At 39.4% G+C, this 22,273-nt stretch overlaps 1 long non-coding RNA gene across 1 annotated transcript in view; it reads right to left on the reverse strand.

Moving 5' to 3' along the window:
* LOC139185158 (uncharacterized) overlaps positions 1-22,273 on the reverse strand; it is a 63,720-nt gene that overhangs the window by 39,738 nt on the left and 1,709 nt on the right. The window lies entirely within an intron of this gene.

A 22,273-nucleotide genomic window follows, 5' to 3' on the forward strand; every position in this document is an offset into this window, starting at 1 on the left:
CAAGGTGGAGCACAATATGAGTTGTGCATATTAATTCCTGTGCACTGCAACCACTCAGCCCGCGATACCCCCCCTGGTAATTACACCTCCCCAAGGCAGTGCCCCCAAAGCACTGTTACATTAGGCAATTGTGGCAAACTGGTAACCTGATAGCAGCACATTATGTAGTTATGTGGGAACTCTGGTTTCTGGAACAGATTGAGGTTCCCAAGCTCGGGTCTTGTGCTGTTTGGGCGTGTCTTGCATGAAACACTCTTTATGTAGAAAACAGACTAAAACACTAACACCATCTTTAAGATATTTTTCAATCACAGCCTGAAGTTAATCTACTTCTTTCATAAGATTTCTTGACAAAAAGAAAAAAAGTTGCTAAAAACAAATATCTGCCTTCTCCGTCTGACATTTATTACAAAGCTTGTTTAAATACTATCCTTTTGAGTAAGTCTGTGTAACATTTCAGATTTAATAAATGAAAATGGGTGGGGAACAGTAATGAAGATTTAAGTCCCAGTTTTCATTCATTGTGATAAGAACCAAACTCCCTGTGCCTAGGCATCCACCTCTTAGAAAAGCTGACTTCAAGAAAATAAGAAAGAAAGGAAAAGCAGCAGAGAGGAGCATCTTCATTGTTCAAGCTGAGGGACTTGAGTTACATACTTAGGAAGAGAAGAAACACAGGAAGTTGGATGTCACATCCCAGTGGCAGCAACACAGTCAGCTTGAACCATGCAAGCTGTGCTCCCAGGTCTCGGGGCGGGGGTGGGGATTCAGATGCTTTGTGGGGATTTGGCTTCACTAGTCAGATATCCTTCAAGGTTCCTTCTGGAGCCATGTTGGAGGAGCTAGAGAACATGGATCGACCATGACCAGGTGGAAGCGAGAGCTCTGGGAAGAGGAGGAAGGGAGGGTGGAGAGATGGAGAGCGAGGATTGCTGAGAGGATGGAGAGAGGACGAGAAGAACTCACAAAAGCTTATGAGATTTTACCATACCCCTCTGATATATGAAGAACTTTAGGCATGATTTGAAACAGGAGACGGGCAATCTGAGGAAAGAGAATTTTGGATGATATGTTTAACATTTGTGTCAACAAATGTTTGGCTTGGACCTGGAGTTAGGTGCCAGGTCCCTGGCATAGCAGGCAGGGTTCTTTTGGGTCTGCTTCCCTTAGGAGCTCCCTCATCAACCATGACAGCACCTATGAGGGGGACAATTGCTGGTGACATACCCGGGGGCTTGTTTCCTATCAAGCTGTAGATAGATAAGCTAACTCAGTTGTGGCACACGCCTGTTGGCACTGCCTCTTAAATGAGCTAGGGAAACAACCATTTGATGTTGATAAGTGACGCCACGTCTTAGGAGCTTCCAGAGGTAAGATTTTAGTCTGGGATGATGGCACTTCAGAATGATCTGCCAACAGCTTTCACATATAGGAAAATTTCCAAAGGAAAGAGAAGGATCACTCGGGTATCTGAAATATCCCCAAACACTTTATATCATAGCATGTTGTCTTTTTATGACATGTTAATTGGATTTAAAATTTTTTCTCATTTAAAATCAGCATTTGAATGTTTATGCTGCTACTGCTGCTAAGTCGCTCCAGTCGTATCTGACTCTGTACGACCCCATAGACGGCAGCCCACCAGGCTCCCCCGTCCCTGGGATTCTCCAGGCAAGAACACTGGAGTGGGTTGCCATTTCCTTTTCCAATGCATGAAAGAGAAAAATGAAAGTGAAGTCGCTCAGTCGTGTCCGACTGTTCGCGACCCCATGGACTGCAGCCTACCAGGCCTCTCCATCCATGGGATTTTCCAGGCAAGAGTACTGGAGTGGGGTGCCATTGCCTTCTCCGTTGAATGTTTATATTTTTTACCAAATTCAGTGTACTGCTATGCTTGGAGTCGTAAACCCCGGCTCCACTGTGTCCTAAGAGATTTGTTTCAGCGGGAAGAGGCAGGCCCAGGAAGTCACCGAAGTTTCAGGCACTGCTATACTCTCTGACAACATCCAGTTTGACCAGAGTGCACTCTGAGAGAGAACAGCTCAACCATTGGAAGGCCAGTGACCCATGGTCTGGTGAGAAGAGGGGAACTGACCCAACTGGATTCCTTTCTTGAAATGTTTGGATTTGGGAAACTGAGATACTGACTTAGCTGTAACAAGGTCATGTAGACCCGGGGCTACAGTAGTCATCGTGGGACAGGCTGAATGAGAAGAGAACAGAACAGAGGCAGAAAAGAGAAGGGGAAGTGAGAGAGGAGGAGAGAATGTCCCCAAAAAGAGCGGTTTGGGTTCCTTGTGACATTCCAGGTCCCATGAGTTCTTGTGGTGCTTCACTTGTTTTCACAGCCCTGTGACTCTCCTCGGTTTCCTAACCTTCACACTCCCTACCATCACTCCCAACTACTTCCCCTTCCAAACCACCACCACTTTCACAAGTGGGCTTGTCTGGCTCTTTATTCCTTCCAACCATAACAATGAATGCCTGAAAAAAATCCCTCAAACTCTATCTGGGATTTCCCTTAAACCCATGAAACCAAGAGAAATACAAAAGTACCAACAAAGAAAGGAAGTATAAGAAAAAAGAAAAAAAAAAAGGAAATAATCAAAGCTAGATATGAGACGTGACCAAAAGTTAACTAAATTTTCCTCAATTTAAACTTTTAAAGTTACACTGAAGCTAAAAAATGTCCTCTGTGATAAATAGTAAGAAAGAAGACAACACTTTGAGTAGAACACGAGAAGACTGAAACTTTTAAAAAGAGCAAACAGTAAAAGAAAAAAAAAACAAACTAGAGACAACTCTGACATTCTTTCTGAAAGGATAAATGCCAAAACGGGATACCTACTATGTGCTAGTGGCTTAGTACATTATCTTGTTGGATTTTCACAACCAGCCCTATTTTACAGAAGCACAAACAATTCAAAATAGTTAAGTTAACCTGCCAAAGTTAGAAAGCAGAAAAGAGAAAAATTCCATGTCTGGCTGGCTCCAGAGCTGATGCTCGAAAGGAACGTTCTGAAGGAAAAACATGTTTGTCCCAGAGTCTCTAATCAGGCGGCTGTCAGAAAAGGCTGGGGCTGAGATGAAGTGCTGAGAGAGGGACTAAACTTCAGTAGGTTTTCCCACCTGAAAGTCTCAGCAGCAAAGCATTGAGGTGTCTGTTCTAGCAAGTGTTTGCGATTGTTGGGAATTTCCATACAGCTGGATCTTTTACAAAACAAATCCTGGCCCGAGCCATGATTACTGGGAGAGACAGCTGTAGGGTGGGACTTGCATGTAGCCTCATCTGAGGTCAGCCTTGAGCAAACAAGATTAGGCAAAAAGGGTGCATCTTGTGAAAAGCCTTGGTGATATTTATGGAAGGAGGAAACTGCCAATGGGAACAGCACAGCCTCAAGGAAGGACAATTTATCTTGTCTAGATGTAGGGCATTCACCAATGAGGGTATCCTTGCTTACCAGGCATTAGAAGGAAAGACCTTATCTAGAACAATTGAAAAAACAACTCAGCTACAGCATGTGAAATGGAGGTGCCCTGACTTTATTATAACTGTCTCAAGAGGCTTTGAACTCAAAGCCTCTCCAAAATACGACATTCTGTGAGATCTCCCTGTTCTATAAGGAAGCACATTTAAGAGCAGAAAGACAGGAGTGGACTATGGTAGATTATATACTGCAAACTAAATCAGTCAAAAAGCAGAACCCAGAAATCCTGACTCACAGGTGTAGGGTTTGCACTTTGGTGCACTTGTTTTACAGCACTCAAGGGGTCTTGCATTATATCTTCTTTATTTATTCATTGGTCACATATATATTGATATATATATAGAGAGAGATGATATTATATAAATATATATAGAGAGATGTATAATATTTGAGTTTCCCTGCTGGCTCAAGAGTAAAGAATCCACCCGCAATGCAGGATATGCAGTAGATGTGGGTTCAATCCCTGGGTCAGGTTCGATCCCTGGAGGAAGAAATGGCAACACACTCCAGTATTCTTGCCTGGGAAATCCCATGGACAGAGGAGCCTGGCAGGCTACAGTCCATGGGGTGGCAAAGAGTTGGACATGACTGAGGATGTCATGTATATATATATATATAGATATATATAGATAGATATATATATATAAAGATATATGTATATATATATTCTATATACATATATAAAAAGAGAGAGAGAGAGATGAAAGTAACTTTGCTAAGAGCTAAAAAATTCAAAGAAGACAAAATCTTAGTCCTTGAGGCCTGATATATACAGCAGCCCTCTATTGTGGGGCTGGGAAATACTATATCTAAATTCTCCATTGTAGGATTGGGAAAATAGAAATGATTTTATACAAGTATATTAAGTGTTATGTGAGCACTTAGGAAGAGAACTATTATACATTATACTTTGGTCTGGAGGAGTCATTCTTCATAGGAGAGGCAAGTAATAAGTAGATGTTTCATGAGAAGAAGAAAAACAGTCCTCAAGTAACAGAAGCAGTCTATTCATGGCTTTGAAAACAAGTAAGAGCAAGCCTGTTTGAAAAATAGCAAATAACTTTTTATGCTAAACTAGTGGGTTAAGATTAGAAAAGTTACCAAGAGTCAAATCATGAAAGATTTTGTGTGATAATATTAGAATTAATGCTGTGGCTATTGCAATTCTATAAACAGATTTTAGAAAGGGGAGTGCTATGATTACATTTTGGCTTTAGAAAATAACCATAATTCAAATTAAGCATGAAAAATTAAAAATAAGTATTTATATAAACTCTCAAGCTGACAGTAATTAATAAAGCTATAAATTAATAAAGCAGACATTAATAAAGGTATAAATTCCAAAAAGCTGTAGAGGAGACATCAGGCAAGAACTGTCAACTACATTTTGGATGATGGTAAGCCAAAAGAAGAGGAGTAGCTGACTGAGCAGAGAGGAGAGAAAGCTAATAAAAGCTAAAAGCCTAATAAAATCTAACAAGAGGAAGCCAAGAAGAAGCAAGATGAGCTGCTCTAAGGAATTTTGGAAAGGTCAGGAATTGATGGTCCCTGTTGCTTGTGAAGATGAAGGAAATGGGTGGAGCAAAACCAAACAATTTATGAATTGAGAATCTGCATAAATTATAGACCCTTCTTTATGCCCCAAAGTCAAGTGAGTATCTCTGCCCTGCCCTGGTAGAAAGCAAGACATTTGCCCTCTGAAGATGCTGAACCAGCAGGGTTCTGGTCTCAATGATACCAGAGGACTAGACAGAAATAGGTTGAAGTGGAAGTCCACATTTTGAAGGATGAGACTTGGAAACTTTCCCTTAGCTCCATGAATGTTGACATCCAAGCTTATACTCCCCATAGAGGTGCCTGAGGAGTCACCTTTCTTTGGAGAAAGTGACCAGTCTTCCCCTCCAAAACACTACCAGTACTGACAGGGGAGTTACCTAACAAAATGCCTGGGTTTCACCTCATGACTCTACAGGGAAGCTCACCAGTCAGTAAGTGATACCTGAGTACAAAGGGCTTCAGTTAGCTTTTTATTCCTTGACCCCTAAATGTAAGCAGGCAGCCAAAGACCTCAAGATATACAAGGAAATTCTCTAATATGAAAGATAGATTTAAAAATCAAAAGAAAGTATACATAAATGGGAGAAATAAACCATGGAGAAGAGAGAGACAATGCAAGAGAAAAAACTTTCATTAATTAATAGTTATTGGATCCATGAAACAACAGGATGCAATAAAAAGGAAACAGTAAGTGAACAGGAAAAGCCTCTTGAAAATATAAAAGCAGAACTATTTTTTAAAATCAATAAAAGAATTGGAAGGTAAAGTTGAGAAAATATTCTAGAAAGTAATAGAAAAACATAATGATGAAATATAAGAAAGTGAAATACCCACACCAAGGCATATCATTGTGAAATGTCTGAATACTAGGGATAAAGAGAAAACCCTAAAGACTTCCAAAGAGAAAAACAGTTCCCACATAATCGCAATGACATGGATTTCATAAAAGCAATACCAGAAGCTAAGATAGGAAAAATGACTTCAAGATTACAAGGAAAATAATTACTTTCTACCTAGAATTAAACACTTGGCCAAACTTTCACTACAATATAACATTAAACTACAGGTACTGTCAGATATGTGAGTGTGCGGCACATTTACAGTAACCAATATTCGTTTCTCCTTTCTTTCCTGGTACACAGAAGACTATACTTCCCAGATCTCTCCAGGTTAGGCTGGGTCATGTGCTCTGATCAAGTGGCTGTGAGCAGAAGTGACATGTGTCGCTTCCTGGACAAAGCACTGAAGAGAGTGTGGGCTCCATGTTTTCTGAAGAGCCTCATGTTGAGATGGTGGAGCCACATGTTTGAAGTGGTTTGGGTTATTGAATCACCACATGAGAAACAGCTGCCCGGGAGAGTTATCAGACCTTCAGCAGACATTTGTGAGCCAGAAGAGACATAATACATTAAACCATTAAGATTCGAGTCTTATTTGTTACTACAGCACAGTCCAAAAATATTTCAAAATGCACCATTTCTCAAGAAGCTAATGGCTACTCTGTAACCCAGCAATTCCACTCCTAGGCAATATTCCAAAAAGAAATGGGTACACACATACAATATGCCACAGCAAAAAAAAAAAAAAAAAAAAAAGAATAAACCACTGGGTACAGGCAACAACACAGATGACCCTCGCAAGTATAATGAAGACTCAAAAGGCCAGATATAAAAGAATATATACTTGATGATTCTTTTACATGAAGTTCAAGAGCAGGTAAAACTGACAGTGATGGAATTCAGAAGAGCAGTAACCTTTTTGGGGATGGAGTGATGGTGGAGGCATTGGGAAGAGGCCTGAGGAGCCCTGAAAGCACTAGAGATATTCAATATCTTGATCTGGGTGGTGGTTACATGAATATACATATATGTGATTGTGACACACAAAAATTATTGGGTAGGACATTTATGTTTAGCATGGATGTGTGAGTTGGGCCATAAAGAAGACCCAGCGCCAAAGAATTGATGCTTTCAAACTGTGGTGCTGGAAAAGACTCTTGAGAGTCCCTTGGACAGCAAGGAGATCAAACCAGTCAATCCTAAAGAAAATCAACCCTGAATACTCATTGGAAGAACTGATGCTGAAGCTCCAATACTTTGGCCACCTGATGCAAAGAGCTGACTCATTGGAAAAGATCCTGATGCTGGGAAAGACTGAGGGCAGAAGGAGAAGGGGGTGACAGAGGATGAGATGATTGGATGGCATCAGTGACTCAACAGACATGAGTTCGACCAAACTCCGGGGGATGATGAAGGACAAGGAAGCCTCCGGGGGAGGGCTGCAGTCCATGGGGTTGCAAGGAGTCAGACATGACTGAGCAACTGAACAAAAATAACAATACTTTACTATATGTTTGTGGTACTTCAACTAAAAAGAATGCTTTAAAAGAAACTACTGGAGACTGTGACTCATCCAAATGAGGACATAAGCCCAAAGTAGGAAAGTATGGGATCCAGGCAATAAGAAATCCCCCAGAGGACAGAGATGAAGGGAATTCCTAAGCAGATGGTGGGTCTGAGGGTGGCAGCTGTACAACAGGCTGGAGAGTCATGGCTGGAGCCAGAGGCAGAGGGATCAAAGAGAAGCATCTAGAAAAAAGGAAAAAGAAAAGGAAACTAGATTATCTGAGTGTTCAACTCTATTCAAGGGAATGTTGCTATTCTTTCAAAGAATTTGGGGAGGAATTAATGATAAACACATGAAAAACTAAGCAACAAGACACAAAAAGGCTATTATTAATATAAAAAATTGCATAAACGTGTCACCACATTAACTATGGCTGAACTATAAATTTAGCCAAAATATTGTTGTACAATTACATTGGGAGGATGGGAAGAAGGATAGCAGGGTGGGAGGAGTGTGCAGGGAAGGGGTACGGTGTAAAAGCTGAATTTTCATCAGCTGCAGAGGAAAACCAGAAGAGACTGCCTAAATTTAAAAAATAAGGAAATAGCTGCCAATGCATATTATTTAGCAACATGAAAGCAAAGAAAATAACAGTTGAAAATGTTTCAACTCAAGATGGAGAAGGGTAGACAGAGGGCTGCTATTTTTCATTGCACACCTTGTTATATCATTGACTTTTAAAGCTACATACATAAAGTATTTCAGCACCATGCTGAAGCAATTAAAAGACATCTCACAAAACTCTAAGAAATCTAAAATAAAAGAAAGTAACTCATTTCAAAGTATATTTTGATCCAATTAATTTTTTTTAAAGACACATTTACAGTACCTAGTAATTTTCATCGGTGGAGGAGACATTGTAAAATCATGCTGTAATCCTTTCAGGGATCCAAAAAGCTGGGACATCAAACCCTGTCAACTTCAGATGTTTACTTCAAAGAAAACAGGATCATGAGGGAGAAAAAGTTCTATCAGTTATCAACTCTATCATAGCTAACAGCATGATAATATTATACTACAATTTTTAGATGTAATCATTTGTGGTCACTGTTTTAAATCCTGCTTATGCAATTTAAATGTGCTCTTAAAAAGTTAGGTTCTGTGTTAAAGGAGTGTAGTCCCATTAAAACAAGGTAATTTGTACCTAGAAGGACCTAGTCTTGCAACTTATATAGACCTTTAGAGTCACCAATGTAGGCAAAATATAATTGTACAGTGTTGGCTAAGATGCTAAGAGTAACAAGTAACAACAACAACAAAAAAACTCAAAGTGGCTTAAACAATTTTTTAAAAGGGGGAATTTACTTATCTGAAAATGCCCAGACGTAGAGCTGCTCAAAGGATGTCACGAAATACCCAGTTTCCTGCGCTTGCTTTCTGCTTCACACACCATGGTGTCAGCTCTGTCCTAACGCGGGCACCTCTCTTGGTTTAAGATTGCTGCTGCTCTCTTCTGGGGCTAATGCTTCCTTGTTCAAGTACATTGGGAAGTGTGGGCATCTTTGACAGATAATTCCCAGAAACATTCTCAAATTTGCTTGCAATGGACAGGCTTATGTCACATGCCAACCATTGAACTAGTTGTTGGCCAAGAGATGAAAAGTACAGGAGCATTTTAAGTGAGTTCAGCCTCCCTTGAACAACACTAATGCTTAAATGGAAAGGAAAAAGCTATTGGGAGAGGAGGAGTTGAAACAGATGGAGAAATAACCATCAGTTCAGTTCAGTTCAGTCACCCAGTCGTGTCCGATTCTTTGTGACCCCATGAATTGCAGCATACCAGGCCTCCCTGTCCATCACCTGAACTCCATCCTGGAGTTCACTCAAACTCATGTCCACCGAGTTGGTGATGCCATCCAGCCATCTCATGTCCCCAAAGGGAGACTTCCCTGGTGCTCCAGTGGTTAATGCTCCGTACTGCCAATGCAGATGACGCAGGTTGGATCCCTGGTTGGGGAACTATGATCCCACATGCCATGTGGCATGGTCAAATGATAAAAAATAAAAATAAATACAACAATTAAAAAAATATATCCCCAAAGGCACTTTAAAAGAAGGAAGCTCAGGACTTCCCTGGTGGCTCAGTAGATAAGAATCCTCTTGTCAATGCAGAGAACACAGGTTTGATCCCTAGTCTGGGAAGATTCCTTATACCATGGAGCAACTAAGCCTGTGCAATACAATTACTGGAATCTACATGCTCTAGGGCCCCTGTTCTCAACAAGAGAAGCCACCACAATGAGAAGCCCATGCACTGCAATGAAGAGTAGCCCCTGCTAGTCGCAACTGGAGAAAACCCATGTGCAATGAGGAAAACCCAGTACAGCCAAAATAAACCAATAATTAATTTTTTAAAAAGAAGGAAGCTCAGAATGACATTGTACAGGAGGTAGTGATCAAGATCATTCCCAAGAAAAAGAAATGCAAAAAAGCAAAATGGTTCTCTGAGGAGGCCTTACAAATAGCTATGACAAGACGAGAAGTGAAAGGCAGAGGAGAAAAGGAAAGATATAAGTATCTGAATGCAAAGCTCCAAAGAATAGCAAGGAGAGATAAGAAAGCCTTCCTCCATGACCAGTGCAAAGAAATAGAGGAAAACAATAGAATGGGAAAGACTAGAGATCTCTTCAAGAAAATTAGAGATACCAAGGGAACATTTCATGCAAAGATGGGCTCAATAAAGGACAGAAATGGTATGGACCTGACAGAAGCAGAAGATATTAAGAAGAGGTGGCAAGAACACAGAAGAACTATTTAAAAAAGGTCTTCATGACCCAGATAACCATGATGGTGTGATCACTCATCTAGAGCCAGACATCCTGGAATGCAAAGTCAAGTGGACCTTAGAAAAAATCACTACAAACAAAGCTAGTGGAGGTGATGGAATTCCAATTGAGCTATTTCAAATCCTAAAAGATGATCCTGTGAAAGTGCTGCAGTCAATATGACAGCAAATTTGGAAAACTCAGCAATGGCCATGGGACTGGAAAAGGTCAGTTTTCATTCCAATCCCAAAGAAAGGCAATGCCAAAGAATGCTCAAACTACCACACAATTGCACTCATTTCACACATTAGCAAAGTAATGCTCAAAATTCTCCAAGCCAGGCATCAACGGTACGTGAACCGTGAACTTCCAGAAGTTCTATCTGGATTAGTAAAGGCAGAAGAACCAGAGATCAAGTTGACAACATCTGTTGGATCATCAAAAAAGCAAGAAAATTCCAGAAAAACATCTACTTCTGTTTTATTGACTATGCCAAAGTCTTTGACTGGGTGCATCATAACAAACTGGAAAATTCAAGAGATGGGAATACCAGACCCCCTGACCTGCTTCCTGACAAATTTGCATGCAGGTCAAGAAGCAACAGTAGAACTGGACATGGAACAACAGACTGGTTCCAAATTGGGAAGGGAGTATGTCAAGGCTGTATATTGTCACCCTGCATATTTAACTTATATCCAGAGTACATCATGCAAAATGCCAGGCTGGATGAAGCAGATGCTGGAATCAAGATTGCCAGGAGAAACATCAATAACCTCAGATATGCAGATGACACTACCCTTATGGCAGAAAGCAAAGAACTAAAAAGCCTCTTGAAGAAAGTGAAAGAGGAGTGTGAAAAAGTTGGCTTAAAACTCAACATTCAGAAAACTAAGATCATGGCATCTGGTCCATCACTTCAAGGCAAATAGATGGAGAACAATGGATACAGTGATAGACTTTATTTTTTCTGCTCCAAAATCACTTCAGATGGTGACTGCAGTCATGAAATTAAAAGACGCTTGCTCCTTGGAAGAAAAGTTATGATCAACCTAGACAGCATATTAAAAAGCAGAGACATTATTTACCAACAAAGTTCTGTCTAGTCAAAGCTGTAGTTTTTCCAGTAGTCATGTGTAGATGTGAGAGTTGGACTATAAAGAAAGCTGAGTGCCAAAGAATTGATGCTTTTGAAATGTTGTGCTGAAGAAGAGTCTTGAGAGTCCCTTGGACTCAAAGGAGATCCAACCAGTCCATCCTAAAGGAAATCAGTCCTGAATATTCATTGGAAGGACTGATGCTGAAGCTGAAACTCCAATACTTTGGTTACCTGATGTGAAGAGCTGACTCATTTGAAAAGACCCTGATGCTGGGAAAGATTGAAGGCAGGAGGAGAAGGGGACAACAGAGGTTGAGATGGCTGGATGGCATCACTGACTTGGTGCACATGAGTTTGAGTAAGTTCCAGGAGTTGGTGATGGACAGGGAAGCCTGGCATGCTGCAGCCCATGGGGTCTCAAAGAGTTGGACACGACTGAGCAACTGAATTGACTGAAGCTCAGAATGTGTTGGCAGTTGCAAGTGGACTATCTTAACATTGTCACATAGTCCATATTTTGTACCTCAAAATACTTATTTCTTTAATTCCTGTTGAAATGTTGAGAAAGTCAGTAAGAATAGGATATTTGGAAGGACAAATGGAGACTTTTCTACGTGTTATATGTGGGGAAAAGCATGTCTCTCCTGATAGAATGAAGACTAGGATAGCATACATAATACTATGGTAAAGCAAAGGTTGTAGATTTCTGACTAAATCAATTGATCTCAGAATAAAAGGCAAGCCCTAAGAAGGTCCCTAAATTGACTCCAGCATGGTGGAAAACTATAGCATATCAAGCTGTACCTTAAAAGTAGTTTTGGTACCATCAAAAGGGTTTGTCCAAAAGGTAAAAAGATATACAATTGGATTTTCCTGAGATTCATAGGTTGAATTATTTATATTAAAAAAGGGACAACTGTGTCCACCTTATGTATTAGTCATGAGGATTAAAACAGATATTATTTGTTATATGTGTGTGTGAGGAATAAGCATGAGGCAGTTTGAAGAGGATATAAACAACTGTAAAAGATTGAAAAAGCAGCCTCAGTTCATAATTTAAGATCTTTCTCTATTTCTAAATGCACCATTTCTCAAGAAGTTAATGGCTGCCCTATGACCCAGAAATTCCACTCCTAGATAATATAATGAAAAAAAAAAAAAAAAGAAATGAGTGCATACATACTACATTCCATAACAAAAAAAAAAACAAAATAAACTACAGATACATGCAACCACATGGGTAACTCTCCCAAGTATAATGAAGAGTAAAAGAAAGCCAGATATAAAAGAGTATATACTTGATCCTTTCACATGAAGTTCAAAAACAGGTAAAACTAATTGATGGTGATAGAATCAGAATAGAGATTACCTCGATGGGGATGGAGTGACGGTGGAGACATCAGGAAGAAGCATGAGAGAACCCTGAAAGCAATGGAGATATTCAATATCTTGACCTGGATGGTGGTTATATGAACGTATACATATGTGAAAATGTATAGGGCTGGACATTTAAGTTTAATACACTTTACTATATGTTTGTTGTACCTCAACTAAAAAAAAGTTTTTTAAAGAAACTACTGGAAACGGTGACCCATCCAAATGAGGACATAGCCAAAAGCAGGAAAAGATGGGATCCAGGTAATAGGAAAACCCCCAGAGAACAAGAGATGAAGGGAATTCCCAAGCAGATGGTGAGTCCAGGGATGGCAGCTGTGCGATAGGCTGGAGAGTCGTGGCTCGAGCCAGAGAAAGTCTGATAAATGTTATACTTAGACGTAAGTGTAAGGCACTTAAAATAGAAAGTTATATTGCTGAGTGGAAAATTACACTACCTTTGACTCCTTTTACCACTTGTGAGGCAACCTAATCCCAGGAGGGAATTCAGTCACACGGATAATGCTGTCTTGGCAATCTCAAATCAACGGGGTGATGGAAAATGTCACACGATGGAAGAAAAACACAGAAAGATTCCATAATTTTAACAAACACGAGAAAACACAATTCTGGGGTGCATATGTCTTCAAGAGATTGAGTGATCATTTTAAGATATCTGAATTTCATCATTTTTACTGTTTGTATTACTTTGGTAGTATGTTTGTTATAAATTCTACAACTGAATATTTGACCAGAACTCGTTGTTTAGGTTGGACTGCTGCCACAGTAGAACCATAGCACTTAATTTTCTCCACTATTATTAAGATTATTTATATTAATTGTGTGATCTTTTAACCTATTAGAATTAACATTGCTAAACAATCTCAACATAGTAGTGAACAACAAGACTGGTCTATGAGTATGCTGCTGCTGCTGCTAAGTCGCTTCAGTCGTGTCTGACTCTGTGCGACCCCATAGATGGCAGCCCACCAGGCTCCCCCGTCCCTGGGATTCTCCAGGCAAGAACACTGGAGTGGGTTGCCATTTCCTTCTCCAATGTATGAAAGTGAAAGATGAAAGTGAAGTCACTCATTCGTGTCCGACTCTTAGCGACCCCATGGACTGCAGCCTACCAGGCTCCTCCGTCCCTGGGATTTTCCAGGCAAGAGTACTGGAGTGGGGTGCCATTGCCTTCTCCGGTCTATGAGTATAGATTGTATTTAAGTATTAGGTAATACTTAACTGTAGTTAATGTTTACAAAATATTGGGGATATTTTAGACTAATTTTTAAAATGACAATAAATGGCAAATGAGTATTTAATTTTCCCTAATAACTCATTAGGACTATAAAGAAAGTTGAGTTCCGAGGAATTGATGCTTTTGAACTGTGATGTTGGAGAAGACTCTTGAAAGTCCCTTGGACTGCAAGGAGATCCAGCCAGTCCATCCTAAAGGAAATTAGTCCTTAATATTCATTGCAAGGACTGTTGTTGAAGGTGAAACTCCAATACTTTGGCCACCTGATCTGCAGAACTGACTCATTTGAAAAGACCCTGATGCTGGGAAAGATTGAAGGTGGGAGGAGAAGGGGACAACAGAGGATGACATGATTGGATGGCACCACTGACCCAATGGACATGAGTTTTAGTAAACCCCGAAGTTGGTGATGGACCAGAAGGCCTGGTGTGCTGCAGTCCATGGGGTCGCAAATAGTCGGACATGACTGAGTGACCGAAATGAACTGAGTATCTCATTGCGTTTTCTCTTAAATGAGCAAATATTCAATAATTGTTTTGCAAAATAGCCTTTAAATTAAAAGATGTTCTAAAACAAGTTTTAAATATATATTTTTAATCTATTAGAGATACGAAGAATTTATAGAAAGCAAGTTCATTGATTTCTGTGCTTGTATTTAAGGTGATAGAACTAATCAGAAACCAAATTCAAGATGTATTTTCAGGTACTTTAGTGACATAATAAATTCGACCCTGAACACTCAATTCTTTGCAAAGTTCTCATCAGACAAATATGACCAATGATATAAAAATGGCCAAAGTTTGTAAGGACATAATTGTCTGTCTTCATAATAATTCTTATGACAGTAAATCCTATTGAACACTTACCAGGGACTAGGCTTCATCTAAGCATTTTGCAAATATGTTCTGCAAATTATTTACTCTTCCAAAAAAAAGTAGCATAGACAATATGATTTCCCCCATTTTACCAGAAGAGGATACTTAAGTACAGATTAACTTGCCCAAATCCACAACTAGTTAGTGATGGAGCTAAGGTTTGAACCCGGGCAGTGTGAATTCAAAGCCCATACCTACACTACCCACTTCATAGTACAGCTAAGACTGCCCTAAAAACTTTCAGGTTTTATTCTCGATTTTCATCTTTTTTACTTGAAGAATGTTTCTTAAATCAGGCTTTTGTTTTAAGTACTTTTCATTTTATTATGTCATATTAAAACTTTATATTAAAAAGTAGAAAAGATGATAAATCAATTTCTAGTACTGTACTTCTTTTTTATTTCTATAAAAGGAAGACAATAAAATAGTGTTTGGATTACAGTATAGGAAAGCATATGTGTGTGGTATAAATGCAATACATCTTGATAATACTATATAAATCTCTTTAGATTCAGCTCTGGAAAAAAAAGAAATGCTTAATGACAAGGAGCAACAGAGGGAAGTTTGAGGACAAGTATAAGACGATCTTAAACTGAGTTTATAGCTCTGTGTTTCAGACTTTTAGAGAAAAAAAATATTCCAGATCAGTTTGATACATGTGTCTTTTCAGTCCTCAATTTTTTCTTTGTTACTGCCTATCTCAGGCTCTTTATTAGAATAATATTTCTAAAGATGAAAACCAGAATTGCTCAATGACAGTATTTTTTATCAAATTCCATCTACTTCAGATATTTAGGAAAATTTTTTTAGCTGAGACTTTCAGAAAATAACCAGAATTACTGCCATATGATTATAAAAATTTATTCTATGACATTTTCAAATCAACTCAATCTACCATCTTCACGGTCCAATTACTTCTCAATATTTCAAGACAAATATTTAGCAGTTGTTAATCTTTAAAAGTAAGAGGTGTTCACCATGGTTTTGATTCTCATAATATGTGCATTATTGAAAGAAAAACAAGAGAAAATGCTATCAAATAGCCACCCATTTTAAAAAGTGCGGGGTGGTTGAGACTTTTGATTTTGGTGGTTCTTATGTTATAGAATCCATCTGACAGACATTTAGATCTGGATATGTAAAGGTTAGGCAACTAGAATATTCATGCTCTTCCTTTACTTGGAATATTGCTACCTTCTCTGCCATCTCCTGTATGTTGCTTTGAAAATATATTTTTAAAAGTATGAATTAAACACAGTAATTGAATACAGTAAATAAAAGCACAATGTCTTTGTATAGCTAGGTTAATTGGAGGAATATTGTAAGTTTAATAGTAGGAAAATGTTCACCAAGTATTCACTTGTTTGACAGTTTCAGTAATTTAGCAAAAAAAAATCTATTCTTCATTATTATTTTTTATATTTGGGGAATAAATATGCTGCTAATCCTTTTGCAACTCTCACATGTATGCAGCAGGACTGTTTGTAAGATTAGGACCCCATGAGGTACTAAAGCAAGCATTCACTTCTCTCACACTTAAGGTCACAAATTTTTGCAAGTCAAAAATGTGGAGCATGCCAAAAATATCATGCTGCACACTACCAAATAAAAGAACACTGTTATTCTTACAAGGAAAGGTTTGACAAGACAGGAAATAGGCAGGGTCAGAGAAGTTTACTTAATACCAAGTCTTATTTAACCATCGTGAAGCCAAAATACAATGACAGTTTAAAAAAATAAACAAATAGCTGTTACACAAAACAAAACCCCAGGATACATGGTCTCTACTGGAACTGATTATTAGATTTTTAGCAAATACAGGAAGTGGATAACCCCAGAGAACCCTCACAAAATTTCTAGACATCTTCTCCATTTACTTTGGTCACATGCCCTTCAATGAGATAATGTGGATTAAAGGAGTTTTAATTTGTGAGTAGATATTTGAACAAAGAAAAATTGATCTTAAAATGCTGCAAAATACCTTCATTAAAGGGCCATCATTTTAAAATTGCATTCTCCTAAAAATGGGGAGGGAAGAGAAAGAAAAAAGAAAATGAAAGATAGGAAAAATCTAGTTGTTCATTACAACTTTCCATTTTTTGTTTAAACCCAGCAGGAGGGTAAAGCTGCTGGCTTCTCCTCACCCTTGCAAATGCCAGGAGGGATTATGCAAACCCCACAACCACCCAAATCTTATTGAAAATTATAATCACTGTTCTCATTTAATGACTTTTGCCTGCGTTCACTCAAACACTGCTGCATCTTGTTTTCTGCCAGCTTGGACCCACTGGGAGTCATTGATTCATAGTTGCAGATAAACCAAAAAAGAAATATGCTACCTTTACAAAAAGCAAACATCAAGTGACATCTAGTGGATGTTTGAATATCATTTTCTAAGGCCTCTGAATAGTAATATTCTCAACAATATTTTATCTTAATATTACTTATAATTTGTGTTTCTTCAGATAGAGCCTCTGTCTTTTCCTAAGACAGAAAGACGTTAGAAAAGTTGTCATTTTCTTCTCTCAAAGAAAAATTTCTCTTTCTACTAGTATATGAACAGCAATTCTCAGGATAAAGCACTTTGGAAATAACTCATTTGTCATTCATGCTGTGTGTGCGTGTGTGCTTGGTCACGTCCAGCTCTTTGCAAACCCATGGACTGTAGCCAGCCAGGTTCCTCTGTCCATGGGGGTCTCCATGCAAGAATATGGGAACGGGTTTCCATGCCCTCCTCCAGGGGATCTTCCCAACCCAGGGATTAAATTGGCATCTCCTACATCTCCCATATTGGCAGGCGGATTCTTTAACCACTGAGCCATCGGGGAAGCCCCCATAACTCATGCTGTAAGTATGTAAAAAAGGTCACAGTATATGCATCAGTAGACATATTTGAGCAATTATCAACCGTGTATTGGTTCTTAAGATGTCACCTCCAATCTCAAATTCCTCTTTTTATTATCTATAATCTTCAGTTCACTTCAGTTCAGTTGCTCAGTCATGTCCAACTCTTTACGACTACATGAACCGCAGCATGCCAGGCCTCTCTGTCCATCACCAACTCCCGGGGTCTACTCAAACTCATGTCCATTGAGTCGGTGATGCCATCAAACCATCTCATCCTCTGTCATCCCCTTCTCCTCCCATCTTCACTCTCCCAGCACCTGGGTCTTTTCAAATGAGTCAGCTCTTCGCATCAGGTCGCCAAAGTATTGGAGTTTCAGCTTCAACATCAGTCCTTCCAAAGAACACTCAGAACTGATCTCCTTTAGGATGGACTGGTTGGATCTCCTTTGAGTCCAAGGAACTCTCAAGAGTCTTCTCCAACACCAGGTCAAAAGGATCAGTTCTTCAGCGCTCAGATTTCTTTATATTTCAACTCTCACATCCATACGTGACTACTGGAAAACCATGGACTTGACTAGACGGGCCTTTGTTAGCAAAGTAATGACTCTGCTTTTTAATATGCTAAGATGGTCATAACTTTACTTCCAAGGAGCAAGCGTCTTTTAATTTCATGGCTGCAATCACCATCTGCAGTGATTTTGGAGCCCCACAAAATAAAGCCTGCCACTGTTTCCCCATCTATTTGCCATGCAGTGATGGGACCAGATGCCATGATCTTAGTTTTCTGAATGTTGAGTTTTAAGCCAATTTTTTCACTTTCCTCAAGAGGCTTTTTAGTTCTCCTTCACTTTCTGCCATAGGGTAGTGTCATCTGCATATCTGAGGTTATTGATATTTCTCCCAGCAATCTTGATCCCAGCATCTGCTTCATCCAGCCCCACATGAACTCTGCATGTAAGTTAAATAAGCAGGGTGACAATATACAGCCTTGACGTACTCCTTTCCCTATTTGGAACCAGTCTGTTGTTCCATGTCCAGTTCTAACTGTTGCTTCCTGACCTGCATACAGATTTCTCAAGAGGCAGATCAGGTGGTCTGGTATTCCCATTTCTTGAAGAATTTTCCATAGTTTATTGTGATCCACACAGTCAAAGGCTTTGGCATAGTCAATGAAGCAGAAATAGATGTTTTTCTGGAACTCTCTTGCTTTTTTGATGATCCAACAGATATTGGCAATTCAATCTCTGGTTCCTCTGCCTTTTCTAAAACCAGCTTGAACATCTGGAAGTTCATGGTTCACTGACTGTTGAAGCCTGGCTTGGAGAATTTTGAGCATTACTTTGCTAGTATGTGAGATGAGTGCAATTGTGCTGTAGTTTGAGCATTTTTTGGCATTGCCTTTCTTCGGGATTGGAATGAAAACTGACCTTTTCCAGTCCCATGGCCACTGCTGAGTTTTCCAAATTTGCTGGCATATTGAGTGCAACACTTTCACAGCATCATCTTTTAGGATTTGAAATAGCTCAACTGGAATTCCATCCCCTCCACTATCTTTGTTCGTAGTGATTTTTTCTAAGGCCCACTTGACTTCACATTCCAGGATGTCTGGCTCTAGGTGAGTGATCACACCATCATGATTATCTGGGTCATGAAGATCTTTTTTATATTTCTTCTGTGTATTCTTGCCACCTCTTCTTAATATCTTCTGCTTCTGTTAGGTCCATACCATTTCTGTCCTTTATTGAGCCCATCTTTGCATGAAATGTTCCCTTGGTATCTCTAATTTTCTTGAAGAGATCTCTAGACTTTCCCATTCTATTGTTTTCCTCTATTTCTTTGCAGTGATCGCTGAGGAAGGCTTTCTTATCTCTCCTTGCTATTCTTTGGAACTCTGCATTCAAATGGGTATATCTTTTCTTCTCTTCTTTGCTTTTTGCTTCTCTTGTTTTCACAGCTATTTGTAAGGCCTCCGCAGACAGCCATTTTGCTTTTTTCAGTTTCTTTTTCTTGGGGATGGTCTTGATCCCTTCTGTACAATGTCACGAACCTCCATCCATAGTTCATCAGGCACTCTGTCTATCAGATCTAGTCCCTTAAATCTATTTCTCACTTCTACTGTATAATCATAAGGGATTTGATTTAGATCATACCTGAATGGTCTAGTGGTTTTCCCTACTTTCTTCAATTTAAGTCTGAATTTGAAATAAGGAATTCATGATCTGAGCCACAGTCAGCTCCCGGTCTTGTTTTTGCTAACTGTAGAGAGCTTCTCCATCTTTGGCTGCAAAGAATATAATCAATCTGATTTTGGTACTGACATCTGATGATGTCCATGTGTAGAGTCTTCTCTTGTGTTGTTGGAAGAGGGTATGACCAGCGCAGTCTCTTGGCAAAACTCTATTAGCCTTTTCCCTGCTTCATTCTGTACTCCAAGGCTAAATTTGCCTGTTACTCCAGGTGTTTCTTGACTTCCTACTTTTGCATTCCAGTCTCCTATAAACTTAAAGAGCACCATTAATCTCGAAAATCTATATTTAGTCCAAATATCGTCCCTATTTTCCTTGAGAATGCTGTGGGAGAATTATGCAAGAATTCAGGTTCACCTTTTATTACCATTGGTAATTTTCGCTGGTTCACCACAAGTTATTGAAAACCGTGACTTAATCAGAGCTACATACAAAGCAGTTGAAAACTGAATTGGGATTGGGGTTGCCAACAATTCTTCTCCAGATATTTCATGTGTCTGAAAGGCTTCATGGAGAATAAATCCCTTGCATTGCTGTCTAGAGACTGAATTTGTACAAGAGACAGAAAGGGAAATTATTGACTGAGAAACTGAAAGATGGCGTTTAAATTTAGTATTTTCTTTCCTTTCAAGGAAAGGAAACTTGGAATATTTAACTATAACCCAAATGCCAGCTGTCTGGCTGTCCCCAAGCCTTCCAGTCTTTTAGAGTCACCCATTTTAATAATAAACACACACACACACACACACACACAGCCCTGCATGAACTCTGACCTCCTGTAGAAAATCTAGAATCACTTTCTTCCCCTCATCACCCCCCAATAATTTCAAGAATTCTTGGGAGCACCTGCTTAATCTCACCTCTGCATCAAGTTCAATACTACTGTCATATTCTTTATCCACTTTGGCCCAAATGCAAATTTGTCTTGCTCTTTGCCTCCCTCCAGTGACACTTAAGCTATACATGTTGGAAACTTTATTGATCTTTGGGCAATAGGAGGGAAGCTATAGCACAGATGGCTCATCAAACAGATTAAAATGTAATCTATGCAGTGATAACTATGTCTGGACTTTGTTTCAAGATAATTCGTTGGGGTTGGGGATGAGGGAATAGGTGGGAATCTAGAAGAAACAAAATCAGCTAAGAGCTGATAATTGTTGAAGTTGAGTGATGAATACGTGGGGTTCATCATACTCTATGTTCTACTTTTGTTCATGATTGAAATTTGCATAGAAATATTTGAAAGAATAAGCTCCTTTGTCATCTCTATGCAGGAAATTTCTCTGGCTTCCACTCCCTTCCCCGATTAACCTCCTATCACATTTGGGATCCCTTCCCACAACTTCTGAATCTCACTGCCTCTTCCTCCTTCTCAAGTTGCCCAAGCAAGCCTTGAGCTCTGGGACCCCACTCTAATACTGGGGAGGAGCCCAGCAGAATGGTGTGTAGCTTCCCTAAAAATTCAAGAAATTCCTAAAAGGAATTCTGCTCCAGGTTTACAAAATATCATCAGGTAAAACTAGCATAACACCTGGAGTATACAGCATTTTTATAAAAGTTAGTTCTCCTCCACTTACAATTTGTATTCTAATTGAAGTCCTGACAATAGATTCTAATAAAAGTTAATACAGGGAATTCCCTGGTGGTCCAGTGGTTAGGACTCCAAGCTTTCAATGCTGAGAGCACGGGTTTGATCCCTGGTCAGGAAACTAAGATCTCACAGGCTGTGGGGTGAGCCAAAACTTATCTATTCTATACTTTTTTTAAGTGAACAAAAGTGAATGTCAAAGTGAAATCGCTCAGTTGTGTCCAACTCTTTGCGTCCTCATGGACTGTAGCCTACCAGTCTCCTCAGTCTATGGAATTTTCCAGGCAAGAATACTGGAGTGGGTTGCCATTTCCTTCTCCAGGGGATCTTCCCAACCCAGGGATCGAACCCAGGTCTCCCACATTGCGGGCAGATGCTTTACTGTCTGAGCCACCAGGGAAGTCGTTGACATTAAAAAAAATTACAGATAAGTACATCAGGACAAAGCAGTTAAAAGTTTCTATACTTACAAAGAACTCTTGGGGAGAAATAACAGGTAAAATATGGCAAAAAGAGTAATTATTTTTGCCTTTTGACAAAAGATGTTCAATGTAGGTGTTGTATCATACATAAATAAAACTATCTTTAAAAACAAATTTTGGTTGCTACTCAAGTATATTGCAATATCCAAGAGCTAGACAACCATCATGCTAGACTCATAGGAGGGGCATGCAAGATCCAGAGTCTGAACCCTGCTCCCAACTATGAACTTGGTGAGGGGAAGAGAGAAGTGCACCCCCAGCTCCTGATGGGGATTAACCCAGTCTTTCTCT

The sequence above is a fragment of the Bos indicus genome, chromosome 10 (assembly GCF_029378745.1).
Source record: "Bos indicus isolate NIAB-ARS_2022 breed Sahiwal x Tharparkar chromosome 10, NIAB-ARS_B.indTharparkar_mat_pri_1.0, whole genome shotgun sequence".
NCBI classification, from domain to species: domain Eukaryota; kingdom Metazoa; phylum Chordata; class Mammalia; order Artiodactyla; family Bovidae; genus Bos; species Bos indicus.